This window comes from Sinohyriopsis cumingii, chromosome 6 (genome assembly GCF_028554795.1).
Source record: "Sinohyriopsis cumingii isolate HCF-2022 chromosome 6, ASM2855479v2, whole genome shotgun sequence".
In the NCBI taxonomy this organism is placed as follows: domain Eukaryota; kingdom Metazoa; phylum Mollusca; class Bivalvia; order Unionida; family Unionidae; genus Sinohyriopsis; species Sinohyriopsis cumingii.
Window position 1 is genome coordinate 104,767,159 of NC_142966.1, and position 16,796 is coordinate 104,783,954.

General features: G+C 36.5%; 1 pseudogene; it reads left to right on the forward strand.

Moving 5' to 3' along the window:
- Positions 1–15,279: 15,279 nt before the first annotated feature.
- LOC149797625 (uncharacterized) lies at positions 15,280–16,168 on the forward strand (annotated as a pseudogene).
- Positions 16,169–16,796: the final 628 nt, after the last annotated feature.

A 16,796-nucleotide genomic window follows, 5' to 3' on the forward strand; every position in this document is an offset into this window, starting at 1 on the left:
ATCTACAAGATAGGCATATTGCAGATGTGAAATTAATTCATGCATTAAATTCCATAACAAATAAAAAAATATCAGAGAATCATTAGCTAATTGGTTAGTAAGATCTGCGATGAAAAGTAAAATAGCGCTAGGGGCTGGTAATATATAATGGAATCGATTTATTATTCACCAATTGGATACTGGAAGGGTAAAGCAGCAGTTAGTAAACTCGCTGATGCAGCAGCGGTTAAACATTCTACTGCTAAAACGTGGTTGTCCAGGCAGGCAATATGGCAAATTTATCTACCACGTCCTAAGCAAATTCAATTTGCACATTTCAGTGTCAGTGTTCCTAATGAAGTTCATCAAGCTGATATTTTATTTTTACCATATGATACTGTACGTAGAAAAACGTACAAATACGCGCTAACTGTTGTTGATGTTGCAAGTAGATATAAAGAAGCAGAACCGTTAACGACTAAAACAGCTGCTGAAGTAGCCGACGCATTTAAACGAATTTATCAACGAGGACCATTACGATGGCCACAGCTGCTGCAGGTTGATCCTGGCAAGGAATTTCTTGGTCCAGTATCATCGTTGATGAAACGACATAATACCAAAATACGACGAGGACATACTGCAATTCATCGTGATCAGGCAATTGTTGAGCGATTTAATCGAACACTTGCCGAGCGGTTATTTGGATATCAATACGCGAAGGAATTGATTCAGGATAAAAGATCTCGTGAATGGGTGGCAAGATTACCAAATGTGATAGCAGCGTTAAATAATGAAGTAACTCGAACGACCAACATGAAACCTATTAATGCAATTGCAAGCGCGCACATACCTACACAACGACGTGATCTTTCAGCGCAGCCAGTATTAGGTAATATCACCGTAAGGTATTTATATGAGCCCGGCGAACTCGAAGGTGGTAAAAAAGAGCGACTTATCCTATTTGGAGTGTTACCACACATAAGATATCCACCGTAACTAGATCCTCAGGTAGACCCGCAATCTACAGACTAGATTCGGCTGCTCCTCAACGCGGATTTGTACGTGAACAATTACAAGTAATCCCCACGGATACACAATTACCACCAAAATCACTTAACTAGCACCACGACGTCGATTACATTCAAGACAGGTCAACATGATATTTTCTCGTGTGTGACCAAGATTGTTATTTTTTCTATCTATGGTAAATTGTCTTGGATCATTTTTCAGATACCGCCATAACATTATACAATTACAACTTGCACAATGATTATTCTGTTGTTGTTTCAGCGCATTAATAAAATCAACATCAAGATCAAAATTGCGTTTATTTTTTTTATCACACTGTTTATAACCAGATAATTTTTTTCTTATTATATCACCGTCAACATCATCATCACTAATCACTGACGAGTCCATGACGATCCGTCTCAATTGAGATATTTTTCTAACTCGAGACACTGCAAGATAAACCAAGTTCGACCATTCGATGTGATCATCAACGATCCAAACAACTGTATCAGTAATAGTTAATCCCTGAGATGAATGAATCGTCATCGCGTATCCGAGCGTCCACGGGGATTTATCAGCACGTACAGCATCTTCAACAACATCAACGTCGACTGCAACAATATCATTCAATACAAGATTCTGTTTCCTCTTTGACTCTCCTGGTATATCAACGTCGATATTTTGCCGTCGCGTATCTGCTGGTCGATAACATAATGGAACTGACAACGTTGGAAACTTTTCTCGTTGTAACTGAAACAACTCCCGCTGAAGTGTATCACGAACTATCTTTCTACTTGCAACTATCAAATCGTTTGGTCGCCACGTTTGCAGAAAGTCTTTCATGGGTGTTTCTGAAATTATCTCGCGCATTACTTCACACTGTATTTTATTCGGTTGTAGTCTGATTAATTTTTTAAATTCCTTCAACGCTGCATCAAGTGCTCTATGATCATCAGTTATTTCTTCAGCGTGATCAACGAAATTTTTCAGCAATCCATGTGGAGATGGTCCAGCTACAGGTGGTGGTTGACCGTGATCGCCGCACATTATCACAGCAGTATTTCTTGTTAACAACCAATCAAGAAATGTTTTTAATGTTTCTAGCGGTACAGTGCATATTTCATCCCATATTATAATCCTTGGAATGTATTTCTCGCCCATCCTTAAAGATGTCCATGTATCACCCTTCCATCGAAAAAAGCTGTGATAAGTACAGGAATTAACACCGCGTTGTTTCATCTCTCGCGCGAGTCTATGTGTGGGTGTTAGCACGATCATATCTGAATTCTGAAATAGTTCGATAGCTCGAGTGGTTTTACCACTGCCGCCAGGTCCGTTTAGATAAACCGTTTTATGTCTAGTCATTGGATCGTTTACCGATGGTAACAACGAAGTTGTCAACGTTTGATATTTTTTACAGTAAATATCTTTAACCGCAACATCAGCGGATTCGGAATAATCGAGCATATATTCCTTTTTTATTCTCCACGAACCCCACGATGCATAAGTGCCTATGTTTAATTTTTCTAACAGTATTGAATGTTTTTTACTTATATAAAACGAATCAGTAGCAACTCTGACGGCATGCATAGAAACCTTATTTATCATCGATAATAGATTTATTGAAACATACGCGAGCATCGATGATCTTAAATGAGTATACTGAGGTGACTCACCGTCCATATAGTTCACAATGGTACCTAGTTTATTTCCATTTGACAAGAAAACTGTTTCTCGACTTACAAACGTATTCTTGTTCGTTGTATCAGCGATTATAAAATCTAACTCAGCGTCGTCCATGATCAATCTTGTACAATGTCGTCTGTGATCATATGCTGCTCCTTGTGTAAATTTGCCAATTATTTTTCTACCAAGATCCTTCGAATCGGTTTCATCCGAATGTGGTAACCAAACTTCGGTTTGTTTTCGATATGATATAATTGCTTCGCTGATCGTCAGCGATATTAACATCGTGCAATCAAGCATATACCGTAATAGTACTATTGGTGTCCACATTTTTTCTGAAAAATGTTTTCCAAACCAAACATAACAAATTGCATGGAGTCCTTTAGACATTTCGAATGACTCGATACGAGCAAATCCAGTCAGGTCAAAATCCGGTAATGGTCCATTTATCGATACTCGCGTCATTTCGTGCGTCGGATGACCGAATCGCTCAAAATACACAGAACAATCTCCGTATCCAAGAAAACTTCCCGGATAACACGCAACCATATCAACTGAAATAACATCTCTATGATCGTATTTAGTATTCCATAGTCCGCCGTGTCCATATTCGACACAACTGGATACTATGTCATTGAGAAAATCAAACCGAGTTGGTTTCCACGAATTTTTCTTTCTAGCAAAATGAGCCGCAACTGACGGAACAGTAAAACAGTTGCTCAATAATTCGTCAGTGTCATCAGTATATTGCAGTGCAAGATTTTTCATTTTCTCGTGAAGAGGATTTGTTCGATAAATAACACCATTTGGTCTCACAAACTGATCAAATTGATTATTTTCTTCCACGCAAGACTGAAATAACCATAGTGACACAGGATCGTTTTTACTTATTTCGTTAATAAAATCAAACATGCCTCCATCAGAATTATCTATGGGATAACATTTAACAGTTCGATCTCGTGGAAATATTGTTACTGCGTTAGTCCACGCGTGTGCGTTATGATCAATAATTTCGATCGAAGCTCCTTTTGATCTATATTTTGATTCATACAAAATTTCTCCTGTTATCGTCGCTACGGTTATTGGAAATTTTAATTTTTTTCCTAACTCGGCGACATCTTTAATAGACGCACCAGTATCTTTAACCATTTCTCCCCACGTGTTTATTATTTTACGTCTTGTATCCGTTAGACCGTTTCCACGAGTCGAAACGGTAAAATGTTCTGTTACTCGTTCAGCTACACAATTTATTTTTGAAAATTTCATCGGCGCTAGTTTATCAACGCTAGGTTTTTCATTTATCACATAGATTCCATAAATAACCGCGGTCGCAGGATATGCTCGTTCATAATACGGTTTGTCAATGCCAGGCAATAGACCTGGTTTGGAATCTTTACTTAGTACGACAGTTTTTTTATTACCGTGGACAGGATCATATTTGTCACGGATAATCCAATCATTTGTTTCTGTCAACACAACGAATTTTATTCTGAAAAGATACTTGCGATTATCAAGGTAGTTAATGATAATTGCTGCTCGTTTGTCGTTCATCATAGCGTTAATGATATATTTGTCGCGTATAATCTTGAACGTTGACCATGCATGAGATGCACCATCTGTGTGAAATTCTTTCTTGGCGTCGTGAATTTTATTAATCAAACTTTTATTTTTCGGATCAACCAGATCTCGTACTGGTAAGTCTGGAGATATTCTGTCGAGGTTGAATTTATCCACGCTCCAGGGCTTTATTCGGGATAATCTATCGAATTCGTTCATACTATATTTCAGACAAGTATTTAAATTAAAATATTATGTATACAATGTCTCAATGCAGATGGCTCAAGGTTGGTTCATTAACTCGTTGTAATAAATCCTGTAAAAAGGAATTCTGCGGACAACACATGCAATGCGTTAACCGTGGAAGCTTAGGACCAATACCATGTCTGCGATGTGGTACTGGAGTGCGAGGAAAAACAAAATTATGTGGAAAGTGCGGGGTAAAACGGTTCAGAGAGCTTAAAAGATATTATGACACAAAAAATGATAATAGTGAAAATGCTATAAAATCCGTGGAGGATTATCTAACTAAGTTTTCAGACAAACATTGATTTAAACAAATAATATTATCATATATGGAGCAAAATGAATTTGTCCAACATCCTACAATAACAAACTACGAATCAAATATTTATGGTATGATCAGAAATTGTATGCTTAAAAGACCGGTTGGTTTTGTCATTAATACTGGTTATCTAATGTTTACTGCTGGAAGGAAAAATTATCTCTGTCATCGTTTCACATACGAGTGTTTCAACGGATTGATTGAAGATGGTTTTGTTATTGATCATATTGACGGGGATCCTCAGAACAACTCCTTATCCAACCTTCTTGTTTTCACGCAAAGCGTGAACTCTGCACGTGGTAATACTGGAAGATGTAAGACAGTTTCTAGATGGGTGATCAAGGCTACAAACACAGAAACTGGCAAAGAAATTATATTTCAGTCTATGAACGCGGCTGCGAAATATTTTGATATTAACTCGCGTGTGGTAAAATACGTCGCAGAAAATTTAACCAAATCTACTTTCTCAAAGAAATATAAGCAGAAAATCATCTTTCAGTATCAATAATTATCATCACCACATTATTAACTATCATAACCACCTCGAATTATTTATTATTTGGAGTCGCTGTGTGTCCCCCTTATACTACTGAATTTTTAATTATGCAAAAGGGAGATTACTTTGTAATATATAGTTTTCTTCGTAAATTTCCGATTTTTATGGTCAGATTAACCATTTACGTCGTAATTAATTACTCGTAGAAGTATATTTATGGTTTCTAAATATATGAACGTATTTCCCATCATACAACATAGCGAGAAACTGAGGTAACTTGACCGTTGTTATTGATCCGCAAGTAGTTGTAGGCAGAACATGCTGCATTTACAATCTGCTTAGAAACCGTTGTTATGCACAAATCGATATGCAGGTGTATTCATACCGCTTAGGACTGATACGCAGGTTTGTATTTGCAGTCTGTTAAGAAAAACACTGTTATAATACAGATATATTCAGAAACCGTTGTTATAATACAGATATATTCAGAAACCGTTATTTTAATGTAGAAACAGTTATTTAAATGTAGAAACTATTCCGTTGTTTTAATTCAGAAATGCTGTAGCTATATATTAACTTCCGAAACATATAGTGTTAGATGAATTCGATAGCTCAATCCGTATCGTATTGGACTGTGACGCTCGCGGTCTAGGATCGAATCCCATGACTGACAATTGGTCGGTTGGTTACGCATATTAACGATTTTTATAATTAATTGGGGCTCCGCCAGCCCCTCTACGCTCTCAGAACCACCCAAACCACATATCACCGGTGGTTAATACATGTTTTGTATTACCTACGGGTTGATTATTGGGGTAGGTGGTTCTGTTTAGCGGAGAAATTGGCCTCATTCATTCATTTCATCTCATTATATATATTTCATCTCATTTCATTCATTCATTCATTTCATTTCATACTTAATGAACCTGCTAAAAGACTCGAATAGAGGTTCATCCATAATATGTGTTTGTGCCGTCCCCCTTCTTGGGCCTCTAGACCGTTGTTTGACGGGTTAGAAGCTCTCGTAGAAGGAATATTTCGTGTGCCTGATGAACTTGATAGAATGCGATGGCAAGCTATGAGTTCTTGGTTGTACTGTCTTTCATTCATTGCATACTTAAACCTGCTAAAAGACTCGAATAGAGGTTCACATTTCATAATATATGTTTGTGCTGTCCTTGAAACATCCCGACGAACTCGCTAAACACTCGCTAGGGGTTCTATAGGGATAATTTTTTTATTTTAAATATATATATATATATATATATATACTAAATAATGAACTACGAAAATATCAATGATGTAATTGTTGCTATTAAAAAATTGGAAAAAGATGGAATTAATATATCTAATGAACTAAATCCTGAAAAAATAGTTTCTGATTTTGAGATTTTACAAGAACGTAAAAACCAAGGAATACACACACTATCATCTGAATATAAGCCCATGAAACGGATTCAGGCGGCAATGTTTCAGTCGCTAGCTACCGTAGAAGATAATCAGGTGAAGGAATTCGTTCCTCTCTCTGCCGCAGTGGAAGGAATTAGATCGCTGTTATCCCACGAGTACGAGGAAAAGAAAACAATTAGTACTCGCATAAGACTATTAAGAAAAATTATGTTAGCGAGTAACCTAGTTGGTGAAACGATCCAAAGTAGTAATTCCGATGAAGATGACTGAGATCTTTGATCAGAAATATTATTCTGAGATTATTTCTGAATTTGATGGGTTAGTTGGTACTTAGATTTATGCAATTTATAACTCTGATTGGCTAGTTGGTACTCAGATTTATTATTTATTTCTGAATTATTATTTATTTTTTCTGAATTATTATTATTTATTCATAATTTTGATGGGCTACTTGGTACTCAGATTTATTATCTATTTCTGAATTAATTTATTTATTTACTGAATTAATTTGTTTTTTTAATGAAATTTAACAAAATTGTACAAATTTCTTAATTTGAGTACCATTTACCCCATCAAAAACATAAAATTGTACAAATTTCTTAATTTTGACTACCATTTACCCCATCAAAATGAAGAATTTCTTAATTATTTCACAAAATACAACAAAATTGTACAAATTTCTTAATTTTGACTACCATTTACCCCATCAAAGTTACAAAATTGTACAAATTTCTTAATTTTACAAATTATTTATTTACTGAATTAATTTATTTATTTACTGAATTAATTTGTTTTTTTACTGAAATTTAACAAAATTGTACAAATTTCTTAATTTTGACTACCATTTACCCCATCAAATTTAACAAAATTGTACAAATTTCTTAATTTTGACTACCATTTACCCCATCAAATTTACAAAATTGTACAAATTTCTTAATTTTGACTACCATTTACCCCATCAAATTTACAAAATTGTACAAATTTCTTAATTTTACAAATTATTTATTTCTGAATTATTATTTTATTTCTGAATTATTATTTATTTATAACTCTGATGGGTGAGTTGGTACTCAGATTTTTGCAATTTATAACTCTGATGGGTGAGTTGGTACTCAGATTTATGCAATTTGCAATTTTGATGGGTGAGTTGGTACTCAGATTTATGTGAAATGATCAAATTTTCAGAAAAAAATTAAACATTTTAAAAAAGATGAATTTTTTAACAGATATATTTATTTATTTAAGTTGATCGACTTTGATGCAGGAGTGTGCCTGATCTCTGTTACAAATGATCTCGACGGAGTTCATCTATTTGTTCTTGTGTTAATAAGAAATCCTCGTTTCCGTGTTCATCAATGGCTAAATTGTTCTATGTTTTGTGAAAACGCGCGTTTTCAAGTGTATAAAAACCCTCACATTAAGATTTCACATACAGATTTATTACAAGCTCTTCTCCACGTAGGTCAATTAAGCGATTAAGGTGGTCTGTGAGTTTGAAATTTATTCGTGACAAATACTGATTATGTGTGCGTAGATAAACAGGATTGGTTGGTACTTGTACGATCAAATCGCCAGGGGGGACTTGTGGTGTGAACGTGTATAGGATGTATCCTTGTTGAGCCTGATTTGATTTTCCAAGATCTATTTGATAACTGCCTTCGATTACGTCACAAACTAGATTAACCGCGACCGTCGACGTTATATTAACGATTCCCGGTGATACGTGTCTGCCGCCGCCGAGTGGTCATTATTATATCTAAGAACAGTTGCTGGTGGAGTTATTTTTGTCCATGCATCAAGTATTTTAGGAAAGAACTCATCAATGACATCATTGACAGATTTTCTTAATCCATTTGGATTATAATTAGGGAACTTAAACGTTACAATGTCAGCTTCGGATATTTTGTATTTGGTTGCGAAAAACCTTCTATAATCGCCTGATGATTCAAAAACCAGGTTTATGATTCTGTTATGAAAATATTCAATGGTATCAGCTATATGATTTAAAATTTCTATTCGTTTAATAATTTCTTCACGCGTAGATGTCAAATCAGACAAATATTCATGAAAAAGAACACGTAAATTATCTAGTTGTTCTTTATGGTCTGAATTTATGATATCAATGACGTTATTGATATTTATATCGTAAAATGAATTATACAGGTTATTATCGTTATCAGCGTTGTGTAAAAGCCAATAGTATTCACCAATATTATTGACATGAAATTGATCACGTTTATCCCATACCCGTTTTTCTATGTTCCACCAAAAACTTGTGTAATTCATTTTAATATTATGATGAAAACTCTTCGTCGATGTAAAATCAGCCCGAGTTGGTTCTGGTATCTGTGCAGGTAGTTGTGGTGTTATTTCAGGCCAGCCCAGCACGGATCTGATTGAAGATTGATAAATATCAACGACGTAATCAGGCGAGTTTATTTCAATCGTCGAGGACAGCGTCGGCTCATGAACATTAATCGATATTTTTGCTTCTTTTCCTGTTATTGATTTTATTCTACGCGCAAATTCATCATTTATTTGTTCGACCTCATAACTACCAGTTGGTATTCCAACAACAACCCAGTCAGGTGTTCCATCGGGTTTGTTTTTATCAGCAAATACAAGCGAATTATTTGCTGGTGTACCATTAAATGATTTTGATCTGATATTTGGCCAGCTGTAATATACTCGTAATTGTGCTAGTGCAATTTCATTCGCGCGAATTGCTGTTGGAAAATTGATGTTAAATTCAGGATTAATCGAGCTTAGCGAGATCATCGTGGTCTTGTGCGGGGTTGTGTTCGTCACGATCTGCTGCAGTAATTCCGTCATTATAGATACTCGTACCTTTAATACCAGCGCAATTGTATACGCTGATCATCATTGAAAACTCAAAATCGGATATAATTCCATCATTGAGACTCGCTGATAACAACGAGGATAACCTCGTGTATGCGACAGTTGCTATGTGTAATTTTATCTTGTAATCGGATAATTTTTCGTTCGTGCAAGTACATATTTTTTTGCAACGATATTAAGCACACCTGCAATTGTCGTAGTTGCACAAACACAAATAGTCACAGCTACTGGTGCCATCATTGTTACCGCGGATAATATTATTCCGCTTCCGGCAACAACAGCGGATACCGAATAAACAACAACGTCGATGATAACCAATCGTCGTTGATACTTTTTTATTTTTACTGTATATTGTTCGACTCGATCTTTCAACGCTGCCTGCCATTCACGCGCTTGATTGTACCTAAATCCTTGAACGTCGATAGTACTCATTATATTTTATGCCGTAACCAATTGAGGTATTTCAGCTACAAATTCCAAACACCACCAGAAGGATGTTGCAGTTAATTTCTTATCAGCTGCTTCCAGAATAAATATTTCCTCGGTTCCGTTATTTAATATGACAGATACAACCCCAGAAAACTTATCAGTTGAGTGACGCCATGGATACGTTGTAAATATTTCAAATTTTTCAGCACTAAACACAGACAGCCTGTACACGCCAGTGACTGTTGCAGTATATTTGATAGTATTATTTTGCTGCGACCATGTTGCAAATCCCGATGATACCGTGCATACGATGTTGGTAATATGCCCGGAAGTTATTCCGGCTGAGATTTTAATCAGACTGGTTTTATTGACGATCTCAGGAATTCCCGCTACGATGTTTTGCTGTGTTTGTTTGATCGTGTCTAGGTTAGTTTTGATATCAACGAGTTTCATGTCAACGGCGTGCGGAGTGCCGAAGAATTTATCTATGGATTCGTCGTTTTTTTGAAAATTTCTTCGAAATCTTCCAAAAGCGCCTACGTGAACATCATACTCGGCCCGCAACGTGGATAATTTATTATCTACGATACCATAGCTAATGTCAACATAATTTTTCGTTGCAGCATCTTCACCGGATGTTGGATCTCCTGAAACTACTATTTTATTTCCGTTCATGCTAAGTTCACCAGTCATTGTGTCACCGGTGTTTTTTATGCGATTAGCAACAGCTGCCGTAATTTGATTTCTGATGGTTGTAAACGATATACTTGAATCCCTGATTCTGCCGCTGTCAGTAAACACAGGTATATTATCCGTAACTGCACCAAGTACTCGTCGAATTATATCATTCCATTTGATATTGCTGCTTTTTAGTTTACCATGTCGATCCTGAAAAATAACAACCTCATCTGGGTCAACTCCAGCCAGGTTCATAATATCAGCGAGGTCATCCCTAGTCGCGTACTTCGATAGATCAACGTCGCCGGGCTTTTTCTTAACGCGTGAGGAAGATCTTCCGTAAATATCAACCATTATAATAAGACCTGTTGTTTAAAACGAATCGGTTGCTTGTATAATCATGCACGACTTTATGTGGCGGCCTGGATGATTTTGATATAGCGTCAAGTACATTAATTACTTCACGGCCGCATATTGGCGGATCTGTCATTGTTTGTGTGGGTAGCGTTGAATACCAAACTTGCGCGTGAAGTGATGCAACATACTTGATAAATTCAACAGGCGGAGCTAACCCGTATGAATCAAAATAAACGATTCCACGTGGATCAACCGCGTATGATACCCAATGAGTACCAGGTCCGGAACGTTCGTCGAGATTAATAATACCTGTTTCGAGTTTGTTTGGTTGTTTTGGTAATTGATCTCGCATGAAAACACCTCTAAAGGCTTTTATTTTTAATCGTTTATCAGCATCAAGTAAATCAAAATTTGATGCTGGAACGTCTAACGTGGAAGCCTTAGACCTCTTCCCCAACGAGATCCCGGCAATCTTAAGCCGCGTCCCTTTTTTTGTATCCACTTCCTGTTGCTTTCTTTAGAGCCATTTCAGCAGCTGTTCCAACAGCACCTAACGCGGCTGCTTTTGCTACAGCTGGCGCGGCAGCAGCTATTAACGCTGGAATAGCCGCGAGGAGTGGAAAAATACCGCCTGTTTTAATTGAGTCTTTAACCGCACCCGCAGAGAGATTGAGTTTGACGCCTGTTTTTGATTGTTTAGCGTCGTTGAAATGTTTAAGCTGGCGTTCTGATAATGATAGCTTATTTTGACCACCCGTGATCTGATCTCGCTTTAGTGATATTTTCATTCCGCAGTTTTTTGCTGAATTTGATTGAAGGTTTTTAATCTGACCGTGAGTCAGACTGACACTAACTTGATGATATGGCATTTTATGATAATACTTACCACGCTCCAAATGGTGATTAAAGATTTTCCACTGGTGCATCAACGACTCTCATTCGACCACTACCACCTTCAAGTAACATGGCTTTATCGCTGAGTATAACCGCGATTGCTTTGTAGGCGCCGCGAACAAGTGGTGGACCAGCTATATCAGGAGGAGGGTTAGTAACACGAGCTCGAAAGTGTATATCAACGACAGATTGCTTGGATAAATCAAGATGTTCCAACGAAAAGTAATAAATCTGATATAGTTTTGTAAACTCTAACTGTGATATTTGCAGCCCAGTATCTATATTTTGATCACGTCCCATAAATGACATCAAACGATGATATGCACGCGCTACGTGATTTTGATCAAAATTTAACAATATATCCTCAGCCGGTTCTTGATGTCCATTTATCCGCAAGGAAACTTCATTAACTCCAAGGTTGTCAAATATCATATGTGAATGTAATTGATTATTCGTCCGATTATTATTTTGCAGCGCAATAAAAATATGTCGTGGTGCAGAAACACCCTGTTGTGATGCTATATTCCATGTAAATAAACCATTAACAGCGCTTTGAACAGCATCTGTGGTTACTGTTAACCATGATATCAATGATTTACCGCCTTGATCCATAAAAGAAAGTAGTTTTTGTTCTTCAGTAATAGATGGAATCATTACTGGCATCCACAATGAAAGCTTTGATATATTTACTTTACCATCATCATCAATACCAACACCTCGCCAGATTGCATCATTATCATCACCTTTTCTTACGAGCACAACTGTGTGTTTAGCTCCAAAGATAACCTTTCTGACATTTCTGCAAAATCCAAAGATGTGAGACAGTGGAATTGCACATGAACAATTTATATTATTTCCTGACAACGCTGCTTGGCGTGTTGCAAATCCTAGGTTGAAAGTCGCGCTATCGCCTCGTACAATATCAAAAGCAGCAGCTGGTCTGGCTGCGTATTCAGGACCTTCATCAACTGGTTGTGGATCAACTGCAGTACCTACTGCAGTTCGTATTTTAGCGTACCTGATATGATCAGCGTTGTTAGTAATATCCTTTGGCAAACATTATTGTTGGACCGGCTGATCTTGTGTAATCATCAGAATATCTCGCTAGACCAATTATTGTTGTAGCAACATCAACATCCTTCTGAACTGATTCAATATTTTTTCCATCAATCATGTATGTGGCGCTATCAAACAGTGCCATAATCCCGTTGTTGACAAAACCAACACGCAAATTGGCACCATATGCCGTATTATCCCCCTTTATAAGTTCACCTTCTACTTCAATAAACGCCTCAGCAGGCAAGAAATATCTACTTGTATCATGAACCTGTAATTCGATTCTCCCCCGCTGATTTGGTTGTCTTGCGTCATAGGAATAAAATTGATAATCACGCACTGATTCATCTTTGAGGACCGGTGCATCCATGTCAAATGCTGGGTCGGACATGCGTTTAAACATTTTATTGTAATTACCATTTTTCCAAATGGTAATCATCGTCGACGAAGACCGCTTCCTGCTATTAAATTCGCTGTTATATTTCTTTCTGCTTCTTCAGATAATTCCGCTAGTTTTTGATTTGCAGCCTGATTTATTATTTTACCGACATTTGCTGGCATAACCTCAGTACTTGCCAGTTTCACTGGTGGTTGTTGTTTTCGTCTTATTAATCATGCTAGTCTATCTTTGATCGCCGAGAACGCCTTACCAGCAACATTGACAATTGCACCAGGAACTTTTTCACGAATAGCCTCAATAGCCTTCATACCTAATTGTTTTGCAATCGGTATTGCTTTTGGAGCCATCCTTCTAAATAGACCCTGAATAACTTCACCAAGTCCATCTCCGTAAATTACTTTGTAATTTGGCAGTCGTGAGTTTACTACCCTGACCATGATCGGTCCACGTTGAGCAGTATGTATAATCATTTTTATATACGGATTAATTAATTGTTTAGTCGCTGTGATAATCATCAGCAATTTCATCAATAAGTGAACGATAAATGCTGCGATCCATAATACCACCTTGAAATAATCTTCGACAAATATCAGATATTTCATTGGTTATTTCTGTTGAGTTATTTCCTGCACGTTTTCCCCCTATGAGAACTTCTAACCGTGACACGTCATTGATGATATTATCAGGACAAACAAAAAAATTTCCCAGACCACTTCCCATTGCTCCTTCTTCTTCTTCTGATTTCTTAAATAGTCTTAAGCGAGATCTTTTCTTAAATAGTCTTGAGGGTGATACTTCTTCTTCTTCCTCACTTATTGTTCTGAGAGATTGTGATACTTTTGATTCTTTTTGTGCAAGATACATGTCTATGTTTCTGCGATAATCATTATATGCCTCATCACTGGAATAAACTCTATCTTTATTGAAATATATACGATATATCCATTTAGACCAGATTTCGGGATTACTAATACGAGCGGAACTATATTCAGGCTTTAAAAGTTGTTCTTTTTTATCCTTACTTTCTGCAGCAAGTTTTGATAACGTATCAACATCCCTAATTTCTCTTATGAATCTGATACCCGAACTGGTAAATTTATTATTCAGCATAATCATTTCCCTTTAATCGTGTTCCTCTTCTTCTGGTTTTATTAATTCACGATCTTTCATATCACCTATCTCAGTACGAAGTTTTTCAATACCTTCAAGTATTTCTTCACCGACAGGTGGAGGTTGAGCTGCAGCTATGTCAGTTGGAAGGTCTCGTAAAATCCTTTTTGTCTGTTTAGTTCTTCTTGCTATTTTTTCAGCTTGTACCGCAGTTTGTTTTGATACCGGAAGAAGATCTTCTTTGATGACTGTTGTGACTTGTTCAGTAGCTGCAGTGACTGGCTTAAACAGTTTTTTAGTTTCTTCTTCGTACTCAACTTGAGCTTCTTGCTGCGCTTATAGATTTTTTCTGAATGAATCTCTTACAGGAAGAAATTTTTTGATTGCTTCTAATCGTTCTCGAGCTATCCTTGCAGTATGAGATTCCGGATGTACCATTTTATTATAACATAATGATTTAATTATAGCAGCAGAGGGGGCGATGACCTCAAGTTGGTTCATTTCGTGAGTTTTCGGATCAGGAAAGCAATGGTCTAATTAACCGGAGACCTCAATTTGTTTAGACAATCATTTATTTCAAGCAAATGTTCAGCTCGAAATATTTTTGAGTTAGAAGCCTTATTTCGGGTTTTGGACCCTCCTAAGGTCGGTCTGTTCGCCCCCTCTGCTGCTAAAATACTTTTGGCACATCCCCAATGTTACCCTGGGGCTCTCCAGATTCATCATCAAACATTAACATGACTTGCACTCAATCATTGCCACGAACAGTGATGCAACAACCACTAACACCATATGAACGAGAGAAAAAATTATACCGAAATTTGCAGTTTGAGAGCAGAGTGAGACAGATTTCAACAACAGGTGCAAGATTTAAGAACCAAATTTGAAACAGTTAAACTTTCAAGATTGATTGAAAATAATGATAACAAATCCATATATTATACTGGAATAAAGTGGGATGTATTTTTATCATTGTTCAGTTTTATGCAAACATTTATCAACAGAACATCACTAGCCAACAAATTATCCTTGCAAGATTAGCTGTTTGTAATACTTGTCAAATTACGACTTGAAATGCCCTTTGAATATCTTGCAGATCAGTGTGGAATTCCAATATCAACTTTGCATGACATGTTTTGGAGATGGATTCATATTTTAAGTGCAAAGTTAGACTTTCTTATTCATTGGCCAGACAGGGAAACTGTAAGAGAAACGATGCCAAGTGTCTTCCATAACAAATTTCCTAGGCTTACATGCATAATTGACTGCTTTTAAACATTTATTGAAAGACCCAAAAAGTTTGATGCATGAGCCAAATGTTATTCCAATTATAAAAAGCACAGCACATTCAAAATATTTATTAGCTGCAGTCCACTGAGATCAGTGACATTTTGATGTACAGTTTGGGGAGGCAGAGTTTCTGACAGAGATTGTAAGATTGTCAGGGTTTCTTAGTCCAAAGTTACATCTTCCAGGTGACCAGATTGTTGCAGATAAGGATTTCACATTAAAGGATGACTTTGCAAGTGTGTGTTCAACAGAACTGATCATACCTGCATTTACAAAAGGTAAGAAATAGTTGTCTGCTAGGGAGGTAGAGAAGTCATGGAATATAAGTTGTGTACGAATATTGGTCTATGAACAACTGATACAAAATTCTACAAGGAATTCTACCAAGTGACTTTGAAAAGAGCTGTGGTGGTGGTTAATAAGTTTAGATGAAATATATTTAGATATAGTAGAAAAAAGTACTGGCAGCAATAAGTAAAGATTTAGTCATTGTTCAAAAGTTTATTGATAATTTCATATGTCAAATCTAATGTTTGATAATACACTGTATATGTTGTACATGCAATAAATGATGTTACCTACAATTTGTACTTTCCATGCAGTATGTTCTGAAAAACTACAAACATTCAGAGTCAAACTGTATTTTTTTACACTCCTTGCAAAACCACTGTCCTTATGGCACATGTTTCATTTTTATACATTTCAGATAGAACCATTTTATTTTGCATTTTGGATTGTCACAAACAATCATATCTGCTTTACCATCATCTTTAGAATGGCATAAACAGTAAATCTTTGGTCAGTTACACCGCTATGTAAAGTAACTGCACTGTGTTCCAACCTCCTTATTAGCAGCTCCGAGGCATAACACAATTTTAACTCTATTAGTCATCCTAGATATGAAGTCATTGTCTCTAGAAATATGTAATGTAGCTGTCATTCTTAATGTTACACAACAAGATCACACGTTTGAACATTGTGGACAAATAGTTGAAATTGAACTTGAGTATAATATTTAT